This window comes from Megascapheus bottae, chromosome X, assembly GCF_031878675.1.
Source record: "Megascapheus bottae isolate mThoBot1 chromosome X, mThoBot2.hap1, whole genome shotgun sequence".
Lineage (NCBI taxonomy): Eukaryota > Metazoa > Chordata > Mammalia > Rodentia > Geomyidae > Megascapheus > Megascapheus bottae.
Window position 1 is genome coordinate 56,188,904 of NC_143547.1, and position 7,752 is coordinate 56,196,655.

General features: G+C 34.1%; 1 pseudogene; it reads right to left on the reverse strand.

The window, feature by feature from the left end:
• Nucleotides 1–5,136: 5,136 nt before the first annotated feature.
• On the reverse strand, nucleotides 5,137–5,444 carry LOC150041131 (cytochrome c, somatic pseudogene; annotated as a pseudogene).
• Between the last annotated feature and the right edge of the window lie 2,308 nt (nucleotides 5,445–7,752).

The window sequence follows — 7,752 nt, forward strand, 5'->3', positions numbered from 1 at the left end:
AAACCCCAATTCATGTGCTTGTTGTGTTATTGGCCTATGGTACTTGATAAACACAGTCAGTGGTTAATAACAATGGAAGGAAATTCATGAATATCATTTTGAAATAATGGAAAAGGGCTCTTTTGTGATAAAACAAATTGTTTTGTCTTTGTATGGATTAAAGCATACATTTTATTTCTTCAAGTATTTTGATTTAACATATAGGGACAGTAATTAAAAATTTATTATTGAAGTATGAATTTCCCCAGCCTTTATAAAGATAGACTTAAGAAGAAAAAATATACAAGTAATTATATACCTATGCAGATTCCTGAAAATTTAGTAATAAACTTCTAGTTAAATAGAAAAGATGATGAAACTCACATTTTATGCAATCAAAGAAATATTTCATAGGAATATATTCATATATTTCAAAACAACATTTTAAAATATGTGTTTTCTTTTCAAAGTTTCCAGTGAACATCTGAACATAATGTTTTATATGATTGTTTGAATATGCATATCTTTAATATATGTATGTTAATATGTGTAAGTATGTTTATATGTATATGATCAAGCCTTTTATAAGAAATCTATTCTTGGTCTGTAACTACGAAATTACAGGTTGAATACCTTATAGACATGGAGAACATAGGACTGTGAAAATGATATTCACATTTTATGACTACGACCAAGTTTCAAAACATGGAACTTAACTAAAATATTTAAAAGAATAACCACATGATAAGGTTTTAAAAGTTCTGATGTTATTAACCCAGCAATATAAATAAAGAATTTATATTAGAAATTGATTTTCAAAGATAACAGTGAGGTTTAATTATCTTATCTTACCTACACTTTTTCAGTTATGGTTTTACTAAAGAAATAAGACCTCTAATTATGTTTCAATTTACTTATATAATGGGATCTGAGAAATTGAACTCCAACGCATTCTATCTTGGGAAATAGAATAATATCTCCCAACATCTTAATTTATAACAGAATCGCGGTTCCTAGTCATCAGTTTACCAGGTATATTAGATTACATTGCTCTAACAAGATGTCATAAATTTGAAAGTTTTTAGGAAAATTTATTTTCTTGTGAAGGTGATGTACAGAGGGACTGCAATAACATAAGTAAGGGAATGACTATATTTCTTTTTGGACATTCTTACCCCATCTTGTTCACCCTTTGTTCTTTGTCTCACCATTTTACTATTCCCTTCTTTTCCCCAAATCATATATGTGTATATATATGATTTATAAATATAATGTGTGTGTGTGTGTGTGTGTGTGTGTGTGTACAAACAAGACACAATGCTCTAAAACTCAAAACAGTGACAACAGGGGATGAGCCAAAGGGAAAAACAAAATGAAAAAAATAACTTCAGTGTATTAAAAAAATTACAGTAAAACCTCTTGTTCTCATTGCTTGGAGTTAATTTCTATTACCATCATTTTATATGGTCATATGTACATGGGTATTGCACTAATTGTGATCTTCCTCTGGGACTGTCCAAGACATAAACTAATTATTACAAATGAGAGAAAACGTGGATCCTGTTTCTTTGGGTCTGGCTTACTTCACTTAATAGATTTTTTTCAAGTCTTTCCATTTCCTTCTGATTGTTGCAATGTCATTGTTTTTTATGGAAGCATAGAATTCCATTGTTTATATATACCACATTTCCTTGATCCATTCATCTACTGAGGGGCATCTGGGTTGGTTTCGTATCTTAGCTACGGTAAGTAATGCTTCATTGAAAATATTCGTGGTGGTAGCTTTAGTGTGGCATTACAGGTGTTTGTTTGGGTAAAAGCCTAGGAGTGGGATGGTTGACTTATCAGAGAGCTCTGTACTTAGTCTTTTGTGGAAACTCCATACTGCTTTCCAGTGTAGTTGACCCAGTTGCCATTCCCACCAACAGTATACTACCATTCCCTTCCCTTTGGCCACATCCCCATCCTCTTTAGTAGATAGGATTACAGGTGTGAGCCCCTGCACCCAGCATTAATCATCTTCTTAAGGGCTGTGCCTTGTGAATTCTTACTATGATTATCTGATTCTCTGTTTAGGGGCCATTTTTCTCCACAAATCATATTCTCATTGGTTTTCTATGTGTGTGATGATTTTAAGTGTTTTTTTATGCGTATTTGGTGGACACATATTGTTTCACTTTTTCTTTGCTGTGGAAGGTTTTTATTTGTTCCTTATTAAGAAGTGTTTACCTAGATACACTATTCTGTCTTGACTGTTGTTTTTCTTTTGCATGCGCTATACTTCATTCTGGCTTCTTCTTGCTTTAATGTTCTCTACTGAGAAATCTGTAGTTATTCGGATAGTTTTTCCTTTGTAGGTGATTGATCTTTTCTTCCTGAGGGCTGATAAGAAAAGAATACTTTCTATTCTCTACTGATCTTATGTAGATTACACTGAGAGAGTTTAAAGATTTGGCCTTTTAATTCCTGCAGCCATTTAAGATGCAGGTTTAGCTGCTATATGAATGGAATGTCTTTGTTTGCTGCAGAGAAATGGGAGATTCAAATTTTCTGAAATTCATAAAATAAATGAAACAAATACCAAAGAAAATCAATAGAATATAATGGCAAAGAATAAAGCCCAAAACATTAAAGCATTTAATATCTAGGTATTTTTTTTAGCAATTAAGAAAGCATCGAAGGAATAATTCAATACTTTGAAATAAATTTGATATCAGATTAAAGAGAGGAGAAACAACTTGTCTTCATGACAATGTATAACAAGCAAAACTATCAAATTCCAAATTTATTCAATTTCTCATTTTATTTCCTATAGGCATGCTGATGTGGTTATATCAGGAGGATTACAAGTTGGAGTCCAGCATGGGCTACCATAACAAAAACCTTTACCCAACCAACAAAATGGAGTAATATATGCATTATAAAAATATCACTATAGTACCTATTTACAATTGTTTATAAAAGAGGGGCTATGTGTGATTTGTGGGTAGCTTCCCTGACGGCAGGCCCTTCACTCAACACTGCTGGCTGAGCACATGTGTGGAGCTTTGAAATTGGAGCCCTTTGGCCCCTGTCTCTCTTTCTGACCCTGTCTATTACAGCATTATTTACCATAGCCAAGATAGATAATCAGCTCAGACATCCTCAAATGCATCAAGGAAATGTGATTTATATACATAGGAGAATCCTACTCTTCTATTAGTAGGAATGATGTACCATTCATAAGTTAATGGAAAAACTTAGAACAAATTATTTAAATTATGTAAACCAGACTCAGAGAATGTTTCCACAATTTTTTAAGCAAATATGCTGAGTGGTATGCAAGCAGAGAAAAATGAATTAACTAAAGTATAATGGGCCCTATTGAGAGCTCAAATTGTATAATTCTTTTTTTTTTGCCAGTCCTGAGCTTGGGCTCAGGGTCTGAGCACTCTCCTTGGACTTTCTCAAGGCTAGCACTCTATCACTTGAGCCTCAACACCATTTCCGGCTTTTTTCTATGTATGTGGTACTGAGGAAATGAACCTGGGTCTTTGTGCATGCTAGACAAGCACTCTACCACTAGGCCAAACGCCCAGCCCCAGAAACAGCACTTTTTTATGTATTAATTAATTAATTAATTTATTTATTTATTTATTGCCAGTCCTGGGCTTGAGCTCAGGGCCTGAGGTCTGTCCTTGGATTTTTCTCAAGGCTAGAACTCTACCACTTGAGCCTCAGCACCACTTCTGGCTTTTTCTAAGTATGTGGTACCAAGGAATCAACCCCGGGTCTTCGTGCATGCTAGGCAAGCACTCTACCACTAGGCCAAACTCCCGGTCCAAATCAAATTGTATAATTCTTTTGGAAGATTAAGTCAAAGCTCAATAAAGTAGGTATGAGGAAATCTGTACTTTTTTTTGGACAAGGGTTAAATATTATTTGACATCTGTACATAAGCCACAATAAAAATGCCTTTCAATAGGTAAAAGCCGAGTTCAGAGATAGGGAATTCTAATTAAATTGTCATAGTCAAGACCCAAAATATTGACATTATTTCCTCATCTTCAACCATTGCCTCTAACAGGTTAATAATCACAACTTTAAATAGGTTAATTTTACTTGATGCTGAAACAGTGAAGAGATTTCCCAGTATTTAAAGATGTTCTCAACCATCCAGAAACATGGGCATACTAAATTCACTAGCACAACAATGTTCATTGCAGCACTATTCACCATAGCAAAGATATGGAACCAACCTAGATGTCCCTCAGTTGATGAATGGATCTACAAGATGTGGTATTTGTACACAATGGAATTCTTTGCTGCTCTCAGAAAAAACGACATCGCCCCATTTGTTAGGAAATGGAAAGACTTAGAAAAAATCATATTAAGTGAAGTAAGCCAGACTCAAAGGAACTTAGGCTCAATGGTTTCCCTCATTCATCATAACCTGTAGGAACCTTGGGCTCTACTAGCAGAGATTTGCAATAGAGCAAAAACTTGATACATAAGGCCATATAGTATGAAGCTAATTGAATGGACCTCTAGGATATTGAAACAAAAGCCATATAATGAATCATTGCTGTCCTTAATGTGCTATGTTATCTCATCTCTTTTGCTGTTCCTTTGTTATCTCATATTGACACAATATCTCACTTTGTTATCTGATATATTAGATACATTTGTATTTGGTTACTTGAAATTGGACAGGGAAGGGGGGAAAAACCAAGACGGGGGTGAGGGAGAGGGTAATGGGTAATAAGACATGTGAAAGGGTATCAATGTATGTGAATTAATGCACCTTCTATCTGGCAAATATCATGTAACCCTTTTACTAAATGCAATAAAAAATAAAGATGTTCTCATAATTTGCACCATAAATCTGAATAAAAAACTAGTTTTTGACACATTTGGAGATGGTATTACTATCTATCTTGCTAAAAAATTGAACATCAGTGAGTCCAATCATACCATAGAAGTGGGGGGATGGGAATGAATGTATTTTTTAAACGATCATATGCACTTAACCACAAATTTGTTTTGCTTAAATCGAGACTTTCCACAAATATGCTGTCAGCCATTAATGATCTGAAATCTAATATTATAGATCAATTGAATTACAATAAGCATTAAAAAGCCATGAGATGTTTGTTTTGCAACAAATAGATAAGGCTTTTATTCATTTGTACCTTTTCTGAGATAAGCTATCAAATTTTCTCTTTCCCCCTTCTTCTTGATGCTAGCTAAGATCATTTTTGTTCCATGATGTACTTTTGGGGATTCTCCAAGTACTCCATCAGTGTATCCTCTCCCCTGGCCATTCCTTTGTTCTTGTTGGCATCTGTGTAAGTGAATCCAGCTGCTTGACCTCTCTTCCAAAAGAACACACCATGGATGTTAGGCTCAGGCTTCTGCTTTTCAACAGTGTGGCATGGGACACACTTCTGAACAAAAATCTTGTTTTCTTTTACATCGTCACCCATTTTAAATTTACTCTTTTGTCACTACCACAAGGAGGATACTAACTCTGAAGGTAAACATCCCATTTTCTCAGGAAATGTGTACTTTCAAGTGGGGGTTGGAGTCAAGGGAGAAGGAGTAGAGGAATGAAATTGGGAAAGGGAACAAACATATTCACGAGTTCATTGTAAATACCCAAAAATTAAGAAAAAATGGAAGGAGTGGGTCAAACAGGGGATAAAAATATTGAATGGGGTAACAAATCAACATGAATTGTACAATAAACTGTTTTGTTACATGGCAAAAAGTTCAATACATACCCAACAAAATTAAAAGTGAGAGAAGGGGTATACTGGGATAGTTGGGTGAGGATGTTGGAAGCAGTGACATTGATCAGGATAATAGTATTCACAAATTTCTTTGTTAAATGGAAGTTAAATGACTCCTCCTTATTATAATTAACTAGATAATAAAATATTTTTAAAATAGAGGAGATAAAAAAATAACAAAAGAGTATATATGGATGATTAAAAAAATATTAAATGCCTTTGTGAAATACCACAATGAAACTATTCTGTACATACAGTGATTACAAAAATAAATAAAGGAACTGGAATATTGAAACATTAAGAAACAATAAAGAAGTTGACAACTACAGACTGTCATGGCTCACACCTCTAATCTACGTACTCAGGTGGCTAAAAAGTGAAAATTAAAGGTTGATGCACGCTTGGGCATGCAGTCTTTCTAGTTAACATCAAAAATCTGGACTGGAAACATGTTTTAATTAATAGATCACCAGCTGCTAGTGAAAAAGCTGGAGGAGAAAACAGAGCTTTGAGTTCAGGACTCTCTACCCTCCCCCACATACATATGCATGTGAAAGGATGTGAACACACACACACACACACACACACACACACACACACACAAAGTTTTCAACTAACAACATAACTGGAAATAATAAATGCATATCTTAGACTAGCACCAAGATTGACATGTAAAAGTAAATATATATAATCAAGACATCAAAACATATACAATGTGTTTATAAGCCTCTAAAATGAATTCATTTTTAAAATGCATTATTCAGTAACAGTTAAGGGAAAGCGATTTCCTTAAGATCACAGGTTCAGAGTGTGTTTAATGGAAATATCCTGTCAAAGAAGAATAAATTTTAGTTATAGATCTTGGAGTGATACCGACCTATTTTATGTACAGGCTGATGCTGTTAGATTCGAGTGATACCTAGCTATTTTACTTATAGGCTGATGCCATAGGATTGCACATTTAAGAATTGCTGGGCAAGATAGATTCTATGATTAAAAAGTGTATAGGGAAAAAAAACAGAACTTGTGGAGTGAAATCCCTGAGAAGAATACAGAGAAGAGTCTCTATAAGACAAATTTAGAAATATTTATTGGATGTAATAAAATTTTTATATTACACAAGAGAAGGAAAAGAGTTAGATAGATCAAGTTGAATTTACAGTCTCAGTTGTTGAGCCATTAAATTTTTATTTTTCTGTTTTCTTACTAAAATGTATTACAATATTATCTCCTTACATTCATGGATGTACTGAGTGATTATTTTAAATATTATTCAATTTATATTCTAACAAATTTTCAAATTTTGTCACTGTATTAAGAACTTAGTGTCAGATTCAGAAACGCTGAAATTATTCCCTGCATGCTCTCAGACCACAAAGGCATCAAATTGGAACTGAACACACATCTCCACCAACGAAAACCCTGTAACTCCTGGAGATTAAACAACACATGGTTGAATCACCAATGGGTCATCGAAGAGATCAGAACAGAAATCCAACAGTCTATGAAATTTAACAATAAGGAGCACACAAAATACCAGCTCCTTTGGGACACGGCAAAGGCAGTACTCAGAGGAAAATTTATAGCTCTGAGTGCCTATAACAACAAGTTGGAAAAATCGCAAACCAACAAGTTAATGTTTCACCTTAAGCTCCTGGAAAAAGAGCAACAAACCAACCCGAACCCCAGTAGAAGAAAGCAAATTATTAAAATCAAAGCAGAATTAAATGACTTGGAATCCAAAAAAACTATAGAAAGAATCAACAAAACAAGGAGTTGGTTCTTTGAAAGAATTAACAAAATTGACAAACCCTTAGCAAACCTTACCAAAAAAGAAGAGAGCATACCAAAATAAACAAAATCGCAGACGAAAATGGTAATATCACGATAGAAATTACCAAGATCCAGAGTATCATGAGGGAGTACTTCTCAAACCTTTATGCCAACAAATTTGAGAATCTAGACGAAATGGATGAATTCCTAGCCAATATTAACATACCCA